The sequence below is a fragment of the Schistocerca gregaria genome, chromosome 7 (assembly GCF_023897955.1).
Source record: "Schistocerca gregaria isolate iqSchGreg1 chromosome 7, iqSchGreg1.2, whole genome shotgun sequence".
Taxonomy (NCBI): Eukaryota; Metazoa; Arthropoda; class Insecta; order Orthoptera; family Acrididae; genus Schistocerca; species Schistocerca gregaria.
In genome coordinates, this window is record NC_064926.1 from 77,591,399 (window position 1) to 77,616,457 (window position 25,059).

Here is a 25,059-nt window from a genome sequence, read left to right on the forward strand (position 1 = left end):
ACTTCTCTGCAAGTGCCTAATGTGGCGTCATGCATTGTAGAGACGTTCCGCTGAGATTCAGGCTCCAGGACTCCGAAGATCCAGTGACAATTTACTGTATCCCTCAAACCCTCGTAATTACAATGGAACAAAGAAATTGCATCGCAGTTCAACCCTACAGTCCCTATGAGACTTCTCTACAATTGACTAATGTGGCGACTTGCATTGTAGAGACGTTCCCCTGAGATTCAGGCTCCAGGATTCCGATGCTCCAGTGACAATTTACTGTATCCCTCAAACCCTCGTAATGACAATGGAACAAAGAAATTCCATCGCAGTTTAACCCTACAGTCCCAATGAGACTTCTCTGCAAGTGCCTAATGTGGCGTCATGCATTGTAGATACGTTCCCCTGAGATTCAGGCTCCAGGATTCCAATGCTCCAGTGACAATTTACTGTAAACCTCAAACCCTCGTAATGACAATGGAACAAAGAAATTGCATCGCAGTTCAACCCTACAGTCCCTATGAGACTTCTCTACAAGTGCCTAATGTGGCGTCATGCATTGTAGAGACGTTCCGCTGAGATTCAGGCTCCAGGATTCCGATCCTCCACTGACAATTTACTGTATCCCTCAAATACTCGTAATGACAATGGAACAAAGAAATTGCATCGCAGTTCAACCCTACAGTCCCTATGAGACTTCTCTGCAAGTTCCTAATGTGGCGTCATGCATTGTAGAAACGTTCCCCTGAGATTCAGGCTCCAGGATTCCGATGCTCCACTGACAATTTACTGTAACCCTCAAACCCTCGTAATGACAATGGAACAAAGAAATTGCATCGCAGTTCAACCCTACAGTCCCTATGAGACTTCTCTGCAAGTGACTAATGTGGCGACCGGCATTGTAGAGACGTTCCCCTGAGATTCAGGCTCCAGGATTCCGAAGCTCCAGTGACAATTTACTGTATCCCTCAAACCCTCGTAATGACAATGGAACAAACAAATTGCATCGCACTTCAACCCTACAGTCCCTATGAGACTTCTCTACAAGTGACTAATGTGGCGACCTGCATTGTAGAGACGTTCCCTTGAGATTCAGGATCCAGGATTCCGATGCTCCAGTGACAATTTACTGTATCCCTCAAACGCTCGTAATGACAATGGAACAAATAAATTGCATTGCAGTTCAACCCCACAGTCCCTATGAGACTTCTCTGCAAGTGCCTAATGTGGCGTCATGCATTGTAGAGACGTTCCCCTGAGATTCAGGCTCCAGGATTCCGATGCTCCAGTGACAATTTACTGTATCCCTCAAACCCTCGTAATGACAATGGAACAAAGAAATTGCATCGCAGTTCAACCCTACAGTCCCTATGAGACTTCTCTGCAAGTGCCTAATGTGGCGTCATGCATTGCAGAGACGTTCCTCTGAGATTCAGGCTCCAGGATTCCGATGCTCCAGTGACATTTTACTGTATCCCTCAAACCCTCGTAATGACAATCGAACAAAGAAATTGCATCGCAGTTCAACCCTACAGTCCCTATGAGACTTCTCTGCAAGTGACTATTGTGGCTACCTGCATTGTAGAGACGTTCCCCTGAGATTCAGGCTCCAGGATTCCGATGCTCCAGTGACAATTTACTGTATCCCTCAAACCCTCGTAATGACAATGGAACAAAGAAATTGCATCGCAGTTCAACCCTACAGTCCCTATGAGACTTCTCTGCAAGTGCCTAATGTGGCGTCATGCATTGTTGAGACGTTCCCCTGAGATTCAGGCTCCAGGATTCCGATGCTCCAGTGACAATTTACTGTATCCCTCAAACCCTCGTAATGACAATGGAACAAAGAAATTGCATCGCAGTTCAACCCTACAGTCCCTATGAGACTTCTCTGCAAGTGCCTAATGTGGCGTCATGCATTGTAGAGACGTTCCCCTGAGATTCAGGCTCCAGGATTCCGATGCTCCACTGACAATTTACTGTAACCCTCAAACCCTCGTAATGACAATGGAACAAAGAAATTGCATCGCAGTTCAACCCTACAGTCCCTATGAGACATCTCTGCAAGTGCCTAATGTGGCGTCATGCATTGTAGAGACGTTCCCCTGAGATTTAGGCTCCAGGATTCCGATGCTCCACTGACAATTTACTGTAACCCTCAAACCCTCGTAATGACAATGGAACAAAGAAATTGCATCGCAGTTGAACCCTACAGTCCCTATGAGACTTCTCTGCAAGTGCCTAACGTGGCGTCATGCATTGTAGAGACGTTCCCCAGAGATTCAGGCTCCAGGATTCCGATGCTCCAGTGACAATTTACTGTATCCCTCAAACCCTCGTAATGACAATGGAACAAAGAAATTGCATCGCAGTTCAACCCTACAGTCCCTATGAGACCTCTCTGCAAGTGCCTAATGTGGCGTTATGCATTGTAGAGACGTTCCACTGAGATTCAGGCTCCAGGATTCCGATGCTCCAGTGACAATTTACTGTATCCCTCAAACCCTCGTAATGACAATGGAACAAAGAAATTGCATCGCAGTTCAACCCTACAGTCCCTATGAGACTTATCTGCAAGTGACTAATGTGGTGACCTGCATTGTAGAGACGTTCCCCTGAGATTCAGGCTCCAGGATTCCGATGCTCCAGTGACAATTTACTGTATCCCTCAAACCCTCGTAATGACAATGGAACAAAGAAATTGCATCGCAGTTCAACCCTACAGTCCCTATGAGACTTCTCTGCAAGTGCCTAATGTGGCGCCATGCATTGTAGAGACGTTCCCCTGAGATTCAGGCTCCAGGATTCCGATGCTCCACTGACAATTTACTGTAACCCTCAAACCCTCGTAATGACAATGGAACACTGAAATTGCATCGCAGTTCAACCCTACAGTCCCTATGAGACTTCTCTGCAAGTGCCTAATGTGGCGTCATGCATTGTAGAGACGTTCCCCTGAGATTCAGCCTCCAGGATTCCGATGCTCCAGTGACAATTTACTGTATCCCTCAAACCCTCGTAATGACAATGGAACAAAGAAATTGCATCGCAGTTCAACCCTACAGTCCCTATGAGACCTCTCTGCAAGTGCCTAATGTGGCGTCATGCATTGTAGAGACGTTCCCCTGAGATTCACGCTCCAGGATTCCTATGCTCCAGTGACAATTTACTGTATCCCTCAAACCCTCGTAATGACAATGGAACAAAGAAATTGCATCGCAGTTCAACCCTACAGACCCTATGAGACATCTCTGTAAGTGACTAATGTGGCGACCTGCATTGTAGAGACGTTCACTTGAGATTCAGGCTCCAGGATTCCGATGCTCCAGTGACAATTTACTGTATCCCTCAAACCCTCGTAATGACAATGGAACAAAGAAATTGCATCGCAGTTCAACCCTACAATCCCTATGAGACTTCTCTGCAAGTGACTAATGTGGCGACCTGCATTGTAGAGACCTTCCCCTGAGATTTAGGCTCCAGGATTCCGATGCTCCAGTGACAATTTACTGTATCCCTCAAACCCTCGTAATGACAATGGAACAAAGAAATTGCATTGCAGTTCAACCCTACAGTCCCTATGAGACTTCTCTGCAAGTGCCTAATGTGGCGTCATGCATTGTAGAGACGTTCCGCTGAGATTCAGGCTCCAGGACTCCGAAGATCCAGTGACAATTTACTGTATCCCTCAAACCCTCGTAATGACAATGGAACAAAGAAATTGCATCGCAGTTCAACCCTACAGTCCCTATGAGACTTCTCTACAAGTGACTAATGTGGCGACTTGCATTGTAGAGACGTTCCCCTGAGATTCAGGCTCCAGGATTCCGATGCTCCAGTGACAATTTACTGTATCCCTCAAACCCTCGTAATGACAATGGAACAAAGAAATTCCATCGCAGTTTAACCCTACAGTCCCAATGAGACTTCTCTGCAAGTGCCTAATGTGGCGTCATGCATTGTAGATACGTTCCCCTGAGATTCAGGCTCCAGGATTCCAATGCTCCAGTGACAATTTACTGTAAACCTCAAACCCTCGTAATGACAATGGAACAAAGAAATTGCATCGCAGTTCAACCCTACAGTCCCTATGAGACTTCTCTACAAGTGCCTAATGTGGCGTCATGCATTGTAGAGACGTTCCCCTGAGATTCAGGCTCCAGGATTCCGATCCTCCACTGACAATTTACTGTATCCCTCAAATACTCGTAATGACAATGGAACAAAGAAATTGCATCGCAGTTCAACCCTACAGTCCCTATGAGACTTCTCTGCAAGTTCCTAATGTGGCGTCATGCATTGTAGAAACGTTCCCCTGAGATTCAGGCTCCAGGATTCCGATGCTCCACTGACAATTTACTGTAACCCTCAAACCCTCGTAATGACAATGGAACAACGAAATTGCATCGCAGTTCAACCCTACAGTCCCTATGAGACTTCTCTGCAAGTGACTAATGTGGCGACCTGCATTGTAGAGACGTTCCCCTGAGATTCAGGCTCCAGGATTCCGATGCTCCAGTGACAATTTACTGTATCCCTCAAACCCTCGTAATGACAATGGAACAAACAAATTGCATCGCACTTCAACCCTACAGTCCCTATGAGACTTCTCTACAAGTGACTAATGTGGCGACCTGCATTGTAGAGACGTTCCCTTGAGATTCAGGATCCAGGATTCCGATGCTCCAGTGACAATTTACTGTATCCCTCAAACCCTCGTAATGACAATGGAACAAAGAAATTGCATCGCAGTCATAACCCTACAGTCCCTATGAGACTTCTCTGCAAGTGCCTAATGTGGCGTCATGCATTGTAGAGACGTTCCCCTGAGAATCAAGCTCCAGGATTCCGGAGCTCCAGTGACAATTTACTGTAACCCTCAAACCCTCGTAATGACAATGGAACAAAGAAATTGCATCGCAGTTCAACCCTACAATCCCTATGAGACTTCTCTGCAAGTGACTAATGTGGCGACCTGCATTGTAGAGACCTTCCCCTGAGATTTAGGCTCCAGGATTTCGATGCTCCAGTGACAATTTACTGTATCCCTCAAACCCTCGTAATGACAATGGAACAAAGAAATTGCATTGCAGTTCAACCCTACAGTCCCTATGAGACTTCTCTGCAAGTGCCTAATGTGGCGTCATGCATTGTAGAGACGTTCCGCTGAGATTCAGGCTCCAGGACTCCGAAGATCCAGTGACAATTTACTGTATCCCTCAAACCCTCGTAATGACAATGGAACAAAGAAATTGCATCGCAGTTCAACCCTACAGTCCCTATGAGACTTCTCTACAAGTGCCTAATGTGGCGTCATGCATTGTAGAGACGTTCCGCTGAGATTCAGGCTCCAGGATTCCGATCCTCCACTGACAATTTACTGTATCCCTCAAATACTCGTAATGACAATGGAACAAAGAAATTGCATCGCAGTTCAACCCTACAGTCCCTATGAGACTTCTCTGCAAGTTCCTAATGTGGCGTCATGCATTGTAGAAACGTTCCCCTGAGATTCAGGCTCCAGGATTCCGATGCACCACTGACAATTTACTGTAACCCTCAAACCCTCGTAATGACAATGGAACAAAGAAATTGCATCGCAGTTCAACCCTACAGTCCCTATGAGACTTCTCTGCAAGTGACTAATGTGGCGACCTGCATTGTAGAGACGTTCCCCTGAGATTCAGGCTCCAGGATTCCGAAGCTCCAGTGACAATTTACTGTATCCCTCAAACCCTCGTAATGACAATGGAACAAACAAATTGCATCCCACTTCAACCCTACAGTCCCTATGAGACTTCTCTACAAGTGACTAATGTGGCGACCTGCATTGTAGAGACGTTCCCTTGAGATTCAGGATCCAGGATTCCGATGCTCCAGTGACAATTTACTGTATCCCTCAAACCCTCGTAATGACAATGGAACAAAGAAATTGCATCGCAGTCATAACCCTACAGTCCCTATGAGACTTCTCTGCAAGTGCCTAATGTGGCGTCATGCATTGTAGAGACGTTCCCCTGAGAATCAAGCTCCAGGATTCCGGAGCTCCAGTGACAATTTACTGTAACCCTCAAACCCTCGTAATGACAATGGAACAAAGAAATTGCATCGCAGTTCAACCCGACAGTCCCTATGAGACTTCTCTGCAAGTGCCTAATGTGGCGTCATGCATTGTAGAGACGTACCCCTGAGATTCAGGCTCCATTATTCCGATGCTACAGTGACAATTTACTGTAACCCTCAAACCCTCGTAATGACAATGGAACAAAGAAATTGCATCGCAGTTGAACCCTACAGTCCCAATGAGACTTCTCTGCAAGTGCCTAATGTGGCGTCATGCATTGTAGAGACGTTCCCCTGAGATTCAGGTTCCAGGATTCCGATGCTCCAGTGACAATTTACTGTATCCCTCAAACCCTCGTAATGACAATGGAACAAAGAAATTGCATCGCAGTTCAACCCTACAGTCCCTATGAGACTTCTCTGCAAGTTCCTAATGTGGCGTCATGCATTGTAGAGACGTTCCCCTGAGAGTCAGGCTCCAGGATTCCGATGCACCACTGACAATTTACTGTAACCCTCAAACCCTCGTAATGACAATGGAACAAAGAAATTATATCGCAGTTCAACCCTACAGTCCCTATGAGACTTCTCTGCAAGTGACTAATGTGGCGACCTGCATTGTAGAGACGTTCCCCTGAGATTCAGGCTCCAGGATTCCGATGCTCCAGTGACAATTTACTGTATCCCTCAAACCCTCGTAATGACAATGGAACAAAGAAATTGCATCGCAGTTCAACCCTACAGTCCCTATGAGACCTCTCTGCAAGTGCCTAATGTGGCGTTATGCATTGTAGAGACGTTCCACTGAGATTCAGGCTCCAGGATTCCGATGCTCCAGTGACAATTTACTGTATCCCTCAAACCCTCGTAATGACAAGGGAACAAAGAAATTGCATCGCAGTTCAACCCTACAGTCCCTATGAGACTTATCTGCAAGTGACTAATGTGGTGACCTGCATTGTAGAGACGTTCCCCTGAGTTTCAGGCTCCAGGACTCCGATGCTCCAGTGACAATTTACTGTATCCCTCAAACCCTCGTAATGACAATGGAACAAAGAAATTGCATCGCAGTTCAACCCTACAGTCCCTATGAGACTTCTCTGCAAGTGCCTAATGTGGCGCCATGCATTGTAGAGACGTTCCCCTGAGATTCAGGCTCCAGGATTCCGATGCTCCACTGACAATTTACTGTAACCCTCAAACCCTCGTAATGACAATGGAACACTGAAATTGCATCGCAGTTCAACCCTACAGTCCCTATGAGACTTCTCTGCAAGTGCCTAATGTGGCGTCATGCATTGTAGAGACGTTCACTTGAGATTCAGCCTCCAGGATTCCGATGCTCCAGTGACAATTTACTGTATCCCTCAAACCCTCGTAATGACAATGGAACAAAGAAATTGCATCGCAGTTCAACCCTACAGTCCCTATGAGACCTCTCTGCAAGTGCCTAATGTGGCGTCATGCATTGTAGAGACGTTCCCCTGAGATTCACGCTCCAGGATTCCTATGCTCCAGTGACAATTTACTGTATCCCTCAAACCCTCGTAATGACAATGGAACAAAGAAATTGCATCGCAGTTCAACCCTACAGACCCTATGAGACATCTCTGTAAGTGACTAATGTGGCGACCTGCATTGTAGAGACGTTCACTTGAGATTCAGGCTCCAGGATTCCGATGCTCCAGTGACAATTTACTGTATCCCTCAAACCCTCGTAATGACAATGGAACAAAGAAATTGCATCGCAGTTCAACCCTACAATCCCTATGAGACTTCTCTGCAAGTGACTAATGTGGCGACCTGCATTGTAGAGACCTTCCCCTGAGATTTAGGCTCCAGGATTCCGATGCTCCAGTGACAATTTACTGTATCCCTCAAACCCTCGTAATGACAATGGAACAAAGAAATTGCATTGCAGTTCAACCCTACAGTCCCTATGAGACTTCTCTGCAAGTGCCTAATGTGGCGTCATGCATTGTAGAGACGTTCCGCTGAGATTCAGGCTCCAGGACTCCGAAGATCCAGTGACAATTTACTGTATCCCTCAAACCCTCGTAATGACAATGGAACAAAGAAATTGCATCGCAGTTCAACCCTACAGTCCCTATGAGACTTCTCTACAAGTGACTAATGTGGCGACTTGCATTGTAGAGACGTTCCCCTGAGATTCAGGCTCCAGGATTCCGATGCTATAGTGACAATTTACTGTATCCCTCAAACCCTCGTAATGACAATGGAACAAAGAAATTGCATCGCAGTTTAACCCTACAGTCCCAATGAGACTTCTCTGCAAGTGCCTAATGTGGCGTCATGCATTGTAGATACGTTCCCCTGAGATTCAGGCTCCAGGATTCCAATGCTCCAGTGACAATTTACTGTAAACCTCAAACCCTCGTAATGACAATGGAACAAAGAAATTGCATCGCAGTTCAACCCTACAGTCCCTATGAGACTTCTCTACAAGTGCCTAATGTGGCGTCATGCATTGTAGAGACGTTCCGCTGAGATTCAGGCTCCAGGATTCCGATCCTCCACTGACAATTTACTGTATCCCTCAAATACTCGTAATGACAATGGAACAAAGAAATTGCATCGCAGTTCAACCCTACAGTCCCTATGAGACTTCTCTGCAAGTTCCTAATGTGGCGTCATGCATTGTAGAAACGTTCCCCTGAGATTCAGGCTCCAGGATTCCGATGCTCCACTGACAATTTACTGTAACCCTCAAACCCTCGTAATGACAATGGAACAAAGAAATTGCATCGCAGTTCAACCCTACAGTCCCTATGAGACTTCTCTGCAAGTGACTAATGTGGCGACCTGCATTGTAGAGACGTTCCCCTGAAATTCAGGCTCCAGGATTCCGAAGCTCCAGTGACAATTTACTGTATCCCTCAAACCCTCGTAATGACAATGGAACAAACAAATTGCATCGCACTTCAACCCTACAGTCCCTATGAGACTTCTCTGCAAGTGACTAATGTGGCGACCTGCATTGTAGAGACGTTCCCTTGAGATTCAGGATCCAGGATTCCGATGCTCCAGTGACAATTTACTGTATCCCTCAAACCCTCGTAATGACAATGGAACAAAGAAATTGCATCGCAGTCATAACCCTACAGTCCCTATGAGACTTCTCTGCAAGTGCCTAATGTGGCGTCATGCATTGTAGAGACGTTCCCCTGAGAATCAAGCTCCAGGATTCCGGAGCTCTAGTGACAATTTACTGTAACCCTCAAACCCTCGTAATGACAATGGAACAAAGAAACTGCATCGCAGTTCAACCCGACAGTCCCTATGAGACTTCTCTGCAAGTGCCTAATGTGGCGTCATGCATTGTAGAGACGTACCCCTGAGATTCAGGCTCCATTATTCCGATGCTACAGTGACAATTTACTGTAACCCTCAAACCCTCGTAATGACAATGGAACAAAGAAATTGCATCGCAGTTGAACCCTACAGTCCCAATGAGACTTCTCTGCAAGTGCCTAATGTGGCGTCATGCATTGTAGAGACGTTCCCCTGAGATTCAGGCTCCAGGATTCCGATGCTCCAGTGACAATTTACTGTATCCCTCAAACCCTCGTAATGACAATGGAACAAAGAAATTGCATCGCAGTTCAACCCTACAGTCCTTATGAGACTTCTCTGCAAGTTCCTAATGTGGCGTCATGCATTGTAGAGACGTTCCCCTGAGAGTCAGGCTCCAGGATTCCGATGCACCACTGACAATTTACTGTAACCCTCAAACCCTCGTAATGACAATGGAACAAAGAAATTATATCGCAGTTCAACCCTACAGTCCCTATGAGACTTCTCTGCAAGTGACTAATGTGGCGACCTGCATTGTAGAGACGTTCCCCTGAGATTCAGGCTCCAGGATTCCGATGCTCCAGTGACAATTTACTGTATCCCTCAAACCCTCGTAATGACAATGGAACAAAGAAATAGCATCGCAGTTCAACCCTACAGTCCCTATGAGACTTCTCTGCAAGTGTCTAATGTGGCGTCATGCATTGTAGAGATGTTCCCCTGAGATTCAGGCTCCAGGATTCCGATGCTTCACTGACAATTTACTGTAACCCTCAAACCCTCGTAATGACAATGGAACAAAGAAATTGCATCGCAGTTCAACCCAACAGTCCCTATGAGACTTCTCTGCAAGTGACTAATGTGGCGTCATGCATTGTAGAGACGTTCCCCTGAGATTCAGGCTCCAGGATTCCGATGCTCCAGTGACAATTTACTTTATCCCTCAAACCCTCGTAATGACAATGGAACAAAGAAATTGCATTGCAGTTCAACCCTACAGTCCCTATGAGACTTCTCTGCAAGTGCCTAATGTGGCGTCATGCATTGTAGAGACGTTCCGCTGAGATTCAGGCTCCAGGACTCCGAAGATCCAGTGACAATTTACTGTATCCCTCAAACCCTCGTAATGACTATGTAACAAAGAAATTGCATCGCAGTTCAACCCTACAGTCCCTATGAGACTTCTCTACAAGTGACTAATGTGGCGACTTGCATTGTAGAGACGTTCCCCTGAGATTCAGGCTCCAGGATTCCGATGCTCCAGTGACAATTTACTGTATCCCTCAAACCCTCGTAATGACAATGGAACAAAGAAATTGCATCGCAGTTTAACCCTACAGTCCCAATGAGACTTCTCTGCAAGTGCCTAATGTGGCGTCATGCATTGTAGATACGTTCCCCTGAGATTCAGGCTCCAGGATTCCAATGCTCCAGTGACAATTTACTGTAAACCTCAAACCCTCGTAATGACAATGGAACAAAGAAATTGCATCGCAGTTCAACCCTACAGTCCCTATGAGACTTCTCTACAAGTGCCTAATGTGGCGTCATGCATTGTAGAGACGTTCCGCTGAGATTCAGGCTCCAGGATTCCGATCCTCCACTGACAATTTACTGTATCCCTCAAACCCTCGTAATGACAATGGAACAAAGAAATTGCATCGCAGTTCAACCCTACAGTCCCTATGAGACTTCTCTGCAAGTTCCTAATGTGGCGTCATGCATTGTAGAAACGTTCCCCTGAGATTCAGGCTCCAGGATTCCGATGCTCCACTGACAATTTACTGTAACCCTCAAACCCTCGTAATGACAATGGAACAAAGAAATTGCATCGCAGTTCAACCCTACAGTCCCTATGAGACTTCTCTACAAGTGACTAATGTGGCGACCTGCATTGTAGAGACGTTCCCTTGAGATTCAGGATCCAGGATTCCGATGCTCCAGTGACAATTTACTGTATCCCTCAAACCCTCGTAATGACAATGGAACAAAGAAATTGCATCGCAGTCATAACCCTACAGTCCCTATGAGACTTCTCTGCAAGTGCCTAATGTGGCGTCATGCATTGTAGAGACGTTCCCCTGAGATTCAAGCTCCAGGATTCCGGAGCTCCAGTGACAATTTACTGTAACCCTCAAACCCTCGTAATGACAATGGAACAAAGAAATTGCATCGCAGTTCAACCCGACAGTCCCTATGAGACTTCTCTGCAAGTGCCTAATGTGGCGTCATGCATTGTAGAGACGTACCCCTGAGATTCAGGCTCCATTATTACGATGCTACAGTGACAATTTACTGTAACCCTCAAACCCACGTAATGACAATGGAACAAAGAAATTGCATCGCAGTTGAACCCTACAGTCCCTATGAGACTTCTCTGCAAGTGCCTAATGTGGCGTCATGCATTGTAGAGACGTTCCCCTGAGATTCAGGCTCCAGGATTCCGATGCTCCAGTGACAATTTACTGTATCCCTCAAACCCTCGTAATGACAATGGAACAAAGAAATTGCATCGCAGTTCAACCCTACAGTCCCTATGAGACTTCTCTGCAAGTTCCTAATGTGGCGTCATGCATTGTAGAGACGTTCCCCTGAGAGTCAGGCTCCAGGATTCCGATGCACCACTGACAATTTACTGTAACCCTCAAACCCTCGTAATGACAATGGAACAAAGAAATTATATCGCAGTTCAACCCTACAGTCCCTATGAGACTTCTCTGCAAGTGACTAATGTGGCGACCTGCATTGTAGAGACGTTCCCCTGAGATTCAGGCTCCAGGATTCCGATGCTCCAGTGACAATTTACTGTATCCCTCAAACCCTCGTAATGACAATGGAACAAAGAAATAGCATCGCAGTTCAACCCTACAGTCCCTATGAGACTTCTCTGCAAGTGTCTAATGTGGCGTCATGCATTGTAGAGACGTTCCCCTGAGATTCAGGCTCCAGGATTCCGATGCTTCACTGACAATTTACTGTAACCCTCAAACCCTCGTAATGACAATGGAACAAAGAAATTGCATCGCAGTTCAACCCAACAGTCCCTATGAGACTTCTCTGCAAGTGACTAATGTGGCGTCATGCATTGTAGAGACGTTCCCCTGAGATTCAGGCTCCAGGATTCCGATGCTCCAGTGACAATTTACTGTATCCCTCAAACCCTCGTAATGACAATGGAACAAAGAAATTGCATTGCAGTTCAACCCTACAGTCCCTATGAGACTTCTCTGCAAGTGCCTAATGTGGCGTCATGCATTGTAGAGACGTTCCGCTGAGATTCAGGCTCCAGGACTCCGAAGATCCAGTGACAATTTACTGTATCCCTCAAACCCTCGTAATGACAATGGAACAAAGAAATTGCATCGCAGTTCAACCCTACAGTCCCTATGAGACTTCTCTACAAGTGACTAATGTGGCGACTTGCATTGTAGAGACGTTCCCCTGAGATTCAGGCTCCAGGATTCCGATGCTCCAGTGACAATTTACTGTATCCCTCAAACCCTCGTAATGACAATGGAACAAAGAAATTGCATCGCAGTTTAACCCTACAGTCCCAATGAGACTTCTCTGCAAGTGCCTAATGTGGCGTCATGCATTGTAGATACGTTCCCCTGAGATTCAGGCTCCAGGATTCCAATGCTCCAGTGACAATTTACTGTAACCTCAAACCCTCGTAATGACAATGGAACAAAGAAATTGCATCGCAGTTCAACCCTACAGTCCCTATGAGACTTCTCTACAAGTGCCTAATGTGGCGTCATGCATTGTAGAGACGTTCCGCTGAGATTCAGGCCCCAGGATTCCGATCCTCCACTGACAATTTACTGTATCCCTCAAACGCTCGTAATGACAATGGAACAAAGAAATTGCATCGCAGTTCAACCCTACAGTCCCTATGAGACTTCTCTGCAAGTTCCTAATGTGGCGTCATGCATTGTAGAAACGTTCCCCTGAGATTCAGGCTCCAGGATTCCGATGCTCCACTGACAATTTACTGTAACCCTCAAACCCTCGTAATGACAATGGAACAAAGAAATTGCATCGCAGTTCAACCCTACAGTCCCTATGAGACTTCTCTGCAAGTGACTAATGTGGCGACCTGCATTGTAGAGACGTTCCCCTGAGATTCAGGCTCCAGGATTCCGATGCTCCAGTGACAATTTACTGTATCCCTCAAACGCTCGTAATGACAATGGAACAAAGAAATTGCATTGCAGTTCAACCCTACAGTCCCTATGAGACTTCTCTGCAAGTGCCTAATGTGGCGTCATGCATTGTAGAGACGTTCCCCCGAGATGCAGGCTCCAGGATTCCGAAGCTCCAGTGACAATTTACTGTATCCCTCAAACCCTCGTAATGACAATGGAACAAACAAATTGCATCGCACTTCAACCCTACAGTCCCTATGAGACTTCTCTACAAGTGACTAATGTGGCGACCTGCATTGTAGAGACGTTCCCTTGAGATTCAGGATCCAGGATTCCGATGCTCCAGTGACAATTTACTGTATCCCTCAAACCCTCGTAATGACAATGGAACAAAGAAATTGCATCGCAGTCTTAACCCTACAGTCCCTATGAGACTTCTCTGCAAGTGCCTAATGTGGCGTCATGCATTGTAGAGACGTTCCCCTGAGATTCAAGCTCCAGGATTCCGGAGCTCCAGTGACAATTTACTGTAACCCTCAAACCCTCGTAATGACAATGGAACAAAGAAATTGCATCGCAGTTCAACCCGACAGTCCCTATGAGACTTCTCTGCAAGTGCCTAATGTGGCGTCATGCATTGTAGAGACGTACCCCTGAGATTCAGGCTCCATTATTCCGATGCTACAGTGACAATTTACTGTAACCCTCAAACCCTCGTAATGACAATGGAACAAAGAAATTGCATCGCAGTTGAACCCTACAGTCCCTATGAGACTTCTCTGCAAGTGCCTAATGTGGCGTCATGCATTGTAGAGACGTTCCCCTGAGATTCAGGCTCCAGGATTCCGATGCTCCAGTGACAATTTACTGTATCCCTCAAACCCTCGTAATGACAATGGAACAAAGAAATTGCATCGCAGTTCAACCCTACAGTCCCTATGAGACTTCTCTGCAAGTTCCTAATGTGGCGTCATGCATTGTAGAGACGTTCCCCTGAGAGTCAGGCTCCAGGATTCCGATGCACCACTGACAATTTACTGTAACCCTCAAACCCTCGTAATGACAATGGAACAAAGAAATTATATCGCAGTTCAACCCTACAGTCCCTATGAGACTTCTCTGCAAGTGACTAATGTGGCGACCTGCATTGTAGAGACGTTCCCCTGAGATTCAGGCTCCAGGATTCCGATGCTCCAGTGACAATTTACTGTATCCCTCAAACCCTCGTAATGACAATGGAACAAAGAAATAGCATCGCAGTTCAACCCTACAGTCCCTATGAGACTTCTCTGCAAGTGTCTAATGTGGCGTCATGCATTGTAGAGACGTTCCCCTGAGATTCAGGCTCCAGGATTCCGATGCTTCACTGACAATTTACTGTAACCCTCAAACCCTCGTAATGACAATGGAACAAAGAAATTGCATCGCAGTTCAACCCAACAGTCCCCATGAGACTTCTCTACAAGTGACTAATGTGGCGTCATGCATTGTAGAGACGTTCCCCTGAGATTCAGGCTCCAGGATTCCGATGCTCCAGTGACAATTTACTGTATCCCTCAAACCCTCGTAATGACAATGGAACAAAGAAATTGCATCGCAGTTCAACCCTACAGTCCCTATGAGACTTCTCTGCAAGTGCCTAATGTGGCGTCATGCATTGTAGAGACGTTCCCCTGAGATTCAGGCTCCAGGATTCCGATGCTCCACTGACAATTTACTGTAACCCTCAAACCCTCGTAATGACAATGGAACAAAGAAATTGCATCGCAGTTCAACCCTACAGTCCCTATGAGACTTCTCTACAAGTGACTAATGTGGCGACTTGCATTGTAGAGACGTTCCCCTGAGATTCAGGCTCCAGGATTCCGATGCTCCACTGACAATTTACTGTATCCCTCAAACCCTCGTAATGACAATGGAACAAAGAAATTGCATTGCAGTTCAACCCTACAGTCCCTATGAGACTTCTCTGCAAGTGCCTAATGTGGCGTCATGCATTGTAGAGACGTTCCCCCGAGATGCAGGCTCCAGGATTCCGAAGCTCCAGTGACAATTTACTGTATCCCTCAAACCCTCGTAATGACAATGGAACAAAGAAATTGCATCGCAGTTCAACCCTACAGTCCCTATGAGACTTCTCTGCAAGTTCCTAATGTGGCGTCATGCATTGTAGAGACGTTCCCCTGAGATTCAGGCTCCAGGATTCCGATGCTCCACTGACAATTTACTGTAACCCTCAAACCCTCGTAATGACAATGGAACAAAGAAATTGCATCGCAGTTCAACCCTACAGTCCCTATGAGACTTCTCTGCAAGTGACTAATGTGGCGACCTGCATTGTAGAGACGTTCCCCTGAGATTCAGGCTCCAGGATTCCGATGCTCCACTGACAATTTACTTTATCCCTCAAACGCTCGTAATGACAATGGAACAAAGAAATTGCATTGCAGTTCAACCCTACAGTCCCTATGAGACTTCTCTGCAAGTGCCTAATGTGGCGTCATGCATTGTAGAGACGTTCCCCCGAGATGCAGGCTCCAGGATTCCGAAGCTCCAGTGACAATTTACTGTATCCCTCAAACCCTCGTAATGACAATGGAACAAACAAATTGCATCGCAGTTCAACCCTACAGTCCCTATGAGACTTCTCTACAAGTGACTAATGTGGCGACCTGCATTGTAGAGACGTTACCCTGAGATTCAGGATCCAGGATTCCAATGCTCCAGTGACAATTTACTGTATCCCTCAAACCCTCGTAATGACAATGGAACAAAGAAATTGCATCGCAGTCTTAACCCTACAGTCCCTATGAGACTTCTCTGCAAGTGCCTAATGTGGCGTCATGCATTGTAGAGACGTTCCCCTGAGATTCAGGCTCCAGGATTCCGATGCTCCAGTGACAATTTACTGTAACCCTCAAACCCTCGTAATGACAATGGAGCAAAGAAATTGCATCGCAGTTCAACCCGACAGTCCCTATGAGACTTCTCTGCAAGTGCCTAATGTGGCGTCATGCAGTGTAGAGACGTACCCCTGAGATTCAGGCTCCAGGATTCCGATGCTACAGTGACAATTTACTATAACCCTCAAACCCTCGTAATGACAATGGAACAAAGAAATTGCATCGCAGTTCAACCCTACAGTCCCTATGAGACTTCTCTGCAAGTGCCTAATGTGGCGTCATGCATTGTAGAGACGTTCCCCTGAGATTCAGGCTCCAGGATTCCGATGCTCCAGTGACAATTTACTGTAACCCTCAAACCCTCGTAATGACAATGGAACAAAGAAATTGCATCGCAGTTCAACCCTACAGTCCCTATGAGACTTCTCTGCAAGTTCCTAATGTGGCGTCATGCATTGTAGAGACGTTCCCCTGAGAGTCAGGCTCCAGGTTTCCGACGCTCCACTGACAATTTACTGTAACTCTCAAACCCTCCTAATGACAATGGAACAAACAAATTATATCGCAGTTCAACCCTACAGTCCCTATGAGACTTCTCTGCAAGTGACTAATGTGGCGACCTGCATTGTAGAGACGTTCCCCTGAGATTCAGGCTCCAGGATTCCGATGCTCCAGTGACAATTTACTGTATCCCTCAAACCCTCGTAATGACAATGGAACAAAGAAATAGCATCGCAGTTCAACCCTACAGTCCCTATGAGACTTCTCTGCAAGTGCCTAATGTGGCGTCATGCATTGTAGAGACGTTCCCCTGAGATTCAGGCTCCAGGATTCCGATGCTCCACTGACAATTTACTGTAACCCTCAAACCCTCGTAATGACAATGGAACAAAGAAATTGCATCGCAGTTCAACCCAACAGTCCCTATGAGACTTCTCTGCAAGTGACTAATGTGGCGTCATGCATTGTAGAGACGTTCCCCTGAGATTCAGGCTCCAGGATTCCGATGCTCCAGTGACAATTTACTGTATCCCTCAAACCCTCGTAATGACAATGGAACAAAGAAATTGCATCGCAGTTCAACCCTACAGTCCCTATGAGACTTCTCTGCAAGTTCCTAATGTGGCGTCATGCATTGTAGAGACGTTCCCCTGAGATTCAGGCTCCAGGATTCCGATGCTCCACTGACAATTTACTGTAACCCTCAAACCCTCGTAATGACAATGGAACAAAGATATTGCATCGCAGTTCAACCCTACAGTCCCTATGAGACTTCTCTGCAAGTGCCTAATGTGGCGTCATGCATTGTAGAGACGTTCCCCTGAGATTCAGGCTCCAGGATTCCGATGCTCCACTGACAATTTACTGTAACCCTCAAACCCTCGTAATGACAATGGAACAAAGAAATTGCATCGCAGTTCAATTCTACAGTCCCCAAAGCGACTTCTCTCCAAGTGACTAATGTGGCGACGTGCATTGTACAGACGTTCCCCTGAGGGTCAGGCTCCAGGATTCCGAAGCTCCAGTGACAATTTACTGTATCCCTCAAACCCTCGTTATAACAATGCAACAAAGAAATTGCATCGCAGTTGAATTCTACAGTCCCTAAGAGACTTCTCTCCAAGTGACTAATGTGGCGACCTGCATTGTACAGACGTTCCCCTGAGAGTCAGGCTCCAGGATTCCGATGCTCCACTGACAATTTACTGTAACCCTCAAACCCTCGTAATGACAATGGAACAAAGAAATTGCATCGCAGTTCAATTCTACAGTCACTATGAGACTTCTCTGCAAGTGTCTAATGTGGCGTCATGCATTATAGAGACGTTCCCCTGAGATTCAGGCTCAAGGATTCCGATGCTTCGCTGACAATTTACTGTAACCCTCAAACCCTCGTAATGACAATGGAACAAAGAAATTGCATCGCAGTTCAACCCTACAGTCGATATGAGACTTCTCTGCAAGTGACTAATGTGGCGACTTGCATTGTAGAGACGTTCCCCTGAGATTCAGGCTCCAGGATTCCGATGCTCCAGTGACAATTTACTGTATCCCTCAAACCTTCGTAATGACAATGGAACAAAGAAATTGCATCGCAGTTCAACCCTACAGTCCCTATGAGACTTCTCTGCAAGTGCCTAATGTGGCGCCATGCATTGTAGAGACGTTCCCCTGAGATTCAGGCTCAAGGATTCCGATGCTCCACTGACAATTTACTGTAACCCTCAAACCCCCGTAATGACAATGGAACAAAGAAATTGCATCGCAGTTCAACCCTACAGTCCCTATGAGACTTCTCTGCAAGTGCCTAATGTGGCGTCATGCATTGTAGAGACGTTCCCCTGAGATTCAGGCTCCAGGATTCCTATGCTCCACTGACAATTTACTGTAACTCTCAAACCCTCGTAATGAACATGGAACAAAGAAATTGCATCGCAGTTCAACCCTACAGTCCCTATGAGACTTCTCTGCAAGTGCCTAATGTGGCGTCATGCATTGTAGAGACGTTCCCCTGAGATTCAGCCTCCAGGATTCCGATGCTCCAGTGACAATTTACTGTATCCCTCAAACCCTCGTAATGACAATGGATCAAAGAAATTGCATCGCAGTTCAATTCTACAGTCCCCAAAGCGACTTCTCTCCAAGTGACTAATGTGGCGACGTGCATTGTACAGACGTTCCCCTGAGGGTCAGGCTCTAGGATTCCGAAGCTCCAGTGACAATTTACTGTATCCCTCAAACCCTCGTTATAACAATTCAACAAAGAAATTGCATCGCAGTTGAATTCTACAGTCCTTAAGAGACTTCTCTCCAAGTGACTAATGTGGCGACCTGCATTGTACAAACGTTCCCCTGAAATCCAGGCTCCAGGATTCCGAAGCTCCAGTGACAATTTACTGTATCCCTCAAATCCTCGTTATAACAATGCAACAAAGAAATTGCATTGCAGTTCAATTCTACAGTCCCTAAGCGACTTCTCTCCAAGTAACTAATGTGGCGACCTGCATTGTACAAACGTTCATCTGAGAGTCAGGCTCCAGGATTCCGAAGCTCCAGTGACAATTTACTGTATCCCTCAAACCCTCGTTATAACAATGCAACAAAGAAATTGCATCGCAGTTCAATTCTACAGTCCCTAAGAGACTTCTCTCCAAGTTACTAATGTGGCGACCTGCATTGTACAGACGTTCCCCTGAGAGTCAGGCTCCAGGATTCCGAAGCTCCAGTGAAAATTTACTGTATCCCTCAAACCCTCGTTATAACAATGCAACAAAAAATTGCATCGCAGTTCAATTCTACAGTCCCTAAGAGACTTCTCTCCGAGTGACTAATGTGGCGACCTGCATTGCACAGACGTTCCCCTGAGAGTCAGGCTCCGGGATTCCGAAGCTCCGGTGACAATTTACTGTATCCCTCAAACCCTCGTTATAACAATGCAACAAAGAAATTGCATCGCAGTTCAATTCTACAGTCCCTAAGAGACTTCTCTTCAAGTGACTAATGTGGCGACCTGCATTGTACAGACGTTCCCCTGAGAGTCAGGCTCCAGGATTCCGAAGCTCCAGTGAAAATTTACTGTATCCCTCAAACCCTCGTTATAACAATGCAACTAAGAAATTGCATCGCAGTTCAATTCTACAGTCCCTAAGAGACTTCTCTCCAAGTGACTAATGTGGCGACCTGCATTGTACAGACGTTCCCCTGAGGGTCAGGCTCCAGGATTCCGAAGCCCCAGTGACAATTTACTGTATCCCTCAAACCCTCGTTATAAAAATGCTACAAAGAAATTGCATCGCAGTTCTATGGTACAGTCCCTAAGAGACTTCTCTCCAAGTGACTAATGTGGCGACCTGCATTGCACAGACGTTCCCCTGAGAGTCAGGCTCCAGGATTCCGATGCTCCAGTGACAATTTACTGTACTCCTCAATCCCTCGTAATGGCAATGGACCAAAGAATTTGCATCGCAGTTCAATCCTACAGTCGCTAAGAGACTTCTGTCCAAGTGACTAACGTGGCTACGGGCATTCTAATGACGTTCCCTGAGAGTCAGGCTCCAGGGGTTCCGATGAACCAGTGACAATTTACTGTATCCCTCAAACCCTCGTAATGACAATGGAACAAAGAAATTGCATCGCAGTTCAATTCTACAGTCCCTAAGAGACTTCTCTCCAAGTGACTTATGTGGCGACCTGCATTGTACAGACGTTCCCCTGAGAGTCAGGCTCCAGGATTCCGAAGCTCCCGTGACAATTTACTATATCCCTCAAACCCTCGTTATAACAATGCAACAAAGAAATTGCATCGCAGTTCAATTCTACAGTCCCTAAGAGACTTCTTTCCAAATGACTAATGTGGCGACCTGCATTGTACAGACGTTCCACAGAGAGTCAGGCTCCAGGATTCCGAAGCTCCAGTGACAATTTACTGTATCCCTCAAACCCTCGTTATAACAATGCAACAAAGAAATTGCATTGCAGTTCAATTCTACAGTCCCTAAGCGACTTCTCTCCAAGTGACTAATGTGGCGACCTGCATTGTACAAACGTTCATCTGAGAGTCAGGCTCCAGGATTCCGAAGCTCCAGTGACAATTTACTGTATCCCTCAAACCCTCGTTATAACAATGCAACAAAGAAATTGCATCGCAGTTCAATTCTACAGTCCCTAAGAGACTTCTCTCCAAGTGACTAATGTGGCGATGTGCATTGTAGAGACGTTCCCCTGAGATTCAGGCTCCAGGATTCCGAAGCTCCAGTGACAATTTACTGTATCTCTCAAACCCTCGTTATAACAATGCAACAAAGAAATTGCATCGCAGTTCAATTCTACAGTCCCTAAGAGACTTCTCTCCAAGTGACTAATGTGGCGACCTGCATTGTACAAACGTTCCCCTGAAATCCAGGCTCCAGGATTCCGAAGCTCCAGTGACAATTTACTGTATCCCTCAAATCCTCGTTATACCAATGCAACAAAGAAATTGCATTGCAGTTCAATTCTACAGTCCCTAAGCGACTTCTCTCCAAGTGACTAATGTGACGACCTGCATTGTACAAACTTTCATCTGAGAGTCAGGCTCCAGGATTCCGAAGCTCCAGTGAAAATTTACTGTATCCCTCAAACCCTCGTTATAACAATGCAACAAAGAAATTGCATCGCAGTTCAATTCTACAGTCCCTAAGAGACTTCTCTCCAAGTGACTTATGTGGCGACCTGCATTGTACAGACGTTCCCCTGAGAGTCAGGCTCCAGGATTCCGAAGCTCCCGTGACAATTTACTATATCCCTCAAACCCTCGTTATAACAATGCAACAAAGAAATTGCATCGCAGTTCAATTCTACAGTCCCTAAGAGACTTCTTTCCAAATGACTAATGTGGCGACCTGCATTGTACAGACGTTCCACAGAGAGTCAGGCTCCAGGATTCCGAAGCTCCAGTGACAATTTACTGTATCCCTCAAACCCTCGTTATAACAATGCAACAAAGAAATTGCGTTGCAGTTCAATTCTACAGTCCCTAAGCGACTTCTCTCCAAGTGACTAATGTGGCGACCTGCATTGTACAAACGTTCATCTGAGAGTCAGGCTCCAGGATTCCGAAGCTCCAGTGACAATTTACTGTATCCCTCAAACCCTCGTTATAACAATGCAACAAAGAAATTGCATCGCAGTTCAATTCTACAGTCCCTAAGAGACTTCTCTCCAAGTGACTAATGTGGCGACCTGCATTGTACAAACGTTCCCCTGAAATCCAGGCTCCAGGATTCCGAAGCTCCAGTGACAATTTACTGTATCCCTCAAATCCTCGTTATACCAATGCAACAAAGAAATTGCATTGCAGTTCAATTCTACAGTCCCTAAGCGACTTCTCTCCAAGTGACTAATGTGACGACCTGCATTGTACAAACTTTCATCTGAGAGTCAGGCTCCAGGATTCCGAAGCTCCAGTGAAAATTTACTGTATCCCTCAAACCCTCGTTATAACAATGCAACAAAGAAATTGCATCGCAGTTCAATTCTACAGTCCCTAAGAGACTTCTCTCCAAGTGACTTATGTGGCGACCTGCATTGTACAGACGTTCCCCTAAGAGTCAGGCTCCAGGATTCCGAAGCTCCCGTGACAATTTACTATATCCCTCAAACCCTCGTTATAACAATGCAACAAAGAAATTGCATCGCAGTTCAATTCTACAGTCCCTAAGAGACTTCTTTCCAAATGACTAATGTGGCGACCTGCATTGTACAGACGTTCCACAGAGAGTCAGGCTCCAGGATTCCGAAGCTCCAGTGACAATTTACTGTATCCCTCAAACCCTCGTTATAACAATGCAACAAAGAAATTGCGTTGCAGTTCAATTCTACAGTCCCTAAGCGACTTCTCTCCAAGTGACTAATGTGGCGACCTGCATTGTACAAACGTTCATCTGAGAGTCAGGCTCCAGGATTCCGAAGCTCCAGTGAAAATTTACTGTATCCCTCAAACCCTCGTTATAACAATGCAACAAAGAAATTGCATCGCAGTTCAATTCTACAGTCCCTAAGAGACTTCTCTCCAAGTGACTTATGTGGCGACCTGCATTGTACAGACGTTCCCCTGAGAGTCAGGCTCCAGGATTCCGAAGCTCCCGTGACAATTTACTATATCCCTCAAACCCTCGTTATAACAATGCAACAAAGAAATTGCATCGCAGTTCAATTCTACAGTCCCTAAGAGACTTCTTTCCAAATGACTAATGTGGCGACCTGCATTGTACAGACGTTCCACAGAGAGTCAGGCTCCAGGATTCCGAAGCTCCAGTGACAATTTACTGTATCCCTCAAACCCTCGTTATAACAATGCAACAAAGAAATTGCGTCGCAGTTCAATTCTACAGTCCCTAAGAGACTTCTCTCCAAGTGACTAATGTGGCGACCTGCATTGTACAGACGTTCCCTGAGAGTCAGGCTCCAGGATTCCGATGCTCCAGTGACAATTTACTGTATCCCTCAAACCCTCGTAATGACAATGGAACAAAGAAATTGCATCGCAGTTCAATTCTACAGTCCCCAAAGCGACTTCTCTCCAAGTGACTAATGTGGCGACGTGCATTGTACAGACGTTCCCCTGAGGGTCAACCTCCAGGATTCCGAAGCTCCAGTGACAATTTACTGTATCCCTCAAACCCTCGTTATAACAATGCAACAAAGAAATTGCATCGCAGTTGAATTCTACAGTCCCTAAGAGACTTCTCTCCAAGTGACTAATGTGGCGTCCTGTATTGTACAGACGTTCCCCTGAGAGTCACGCTCCAGGATTCCGATGCTCCACTGACAATTTACTGTAACCCTCAAACCCTCGTAATGACAATGGAACAAAGAAATTGCATCGCAGTTCAATTCTACAGTCCCTATGAGACTTCTCTGCACGTGACTAATGTGGCGACCTGCATTGTAGAGAGATTCAGGCTCCAGGATTCCGATGCTCCAGTGACAATTTATTGTATCCCTCAAACCCTCGTAATGACAATGGAACAAAGAAATTACATCCGAGTTCAACCCTATAGTCCCTATGAGACTTCTCTGCAAGTGTCTAATGTGGCGTCATGCATTATAGAGACGTTCCCCTGAGATTCAGGCTCCAGGATTCCGATGCTTCACTGACAATTTACTGTAACCCTCAAACCCTCGTAATAACAATGGAACAAAGAAATTGCATCGCAGTTCAACCCTACAGTCCCTATGAGACTTCTCTGCAAGTGACAAATGGGCGACCTACATTGTAGAGCCGTTCCCCTGAGATTCAGGCTCCAGGATTCCGATGCTCCAGTGACAATTTACTGTATCCCTCAAACCCTCGTAATGACAATGGAACAAAGAAATTGCATTGCAGTTCAACCCTACAGTCCCTATGAGTTTTCTCTGCAAGTGCCTAATGTGGCGCCATGCATTGTAGAGACGTTCCCCTGAGATTCAGGCTCAAGGATTCCGATGCTCCACTGACAATTTACTGTAACCCTCAAACCCCCGTAATGACAATGGAACAAAGAAATTGCATCGCAGTTCAACCCTACAGTCCCTATGAGACTTCTCTGCAAGTGCCTAATGTGGCGTCATGCATTGTAGAGACGTTCCCCTGAGATTCAGGCTCCAGGATTCCGATGCTCCACTGACAATTTACTGTAACCCTCAAACCCTCGTAATGAACATGGAACAAAGAAATTGCATCGCAGTTCAACCCTACAGTCCCTATGAGACTTCTCTGCAAGTGCCTAATGTGGCGTCATGCATTGTAGAGACGTTCCCCTGAGATTCAGCCTCCAGGATTCCGATGCTCCAGTAAGAATTTACTGTATCCCTCAAACCCTCGTAATAACAATGGAACAAAGAAATTGCATCGCAGTTGAATTCTATAGTCCCCAAAGCGACTTCTCTGCAAGTGACTAATGTGGCGACCTGCATTGTAGAGACGTTCCCCTGAGATTCAGGCTCCAGGATTCCGATGCTCCACTGACAATTTACTGTAACCCTCAAACCCTCGTAATGAACATGGAACAAAGAAATTGCATCGCAGTTCAACCCTACAGTCCCTATGAGACTTCTCTGCAAGTGCCTAATGTGGCGTCATGCATTGTAGAGACGTTCCCCTGAGATTCAGGCTCCAGGGTTCC

General features: G+C 46.1%; 1 protein-coding gene across 1 annotated transcript in view; it reads right to left on the reverse strand.

The window, feature by feature from the left end:
* The window catches only part of LOC126281290 (phospholipid-transporting ATPase ID), a 1,237,896-nt gene that overhangs the window by 416,393 nt on the left and 796,444 nt on the right, over positions 1 to 25,059 (reverse strand).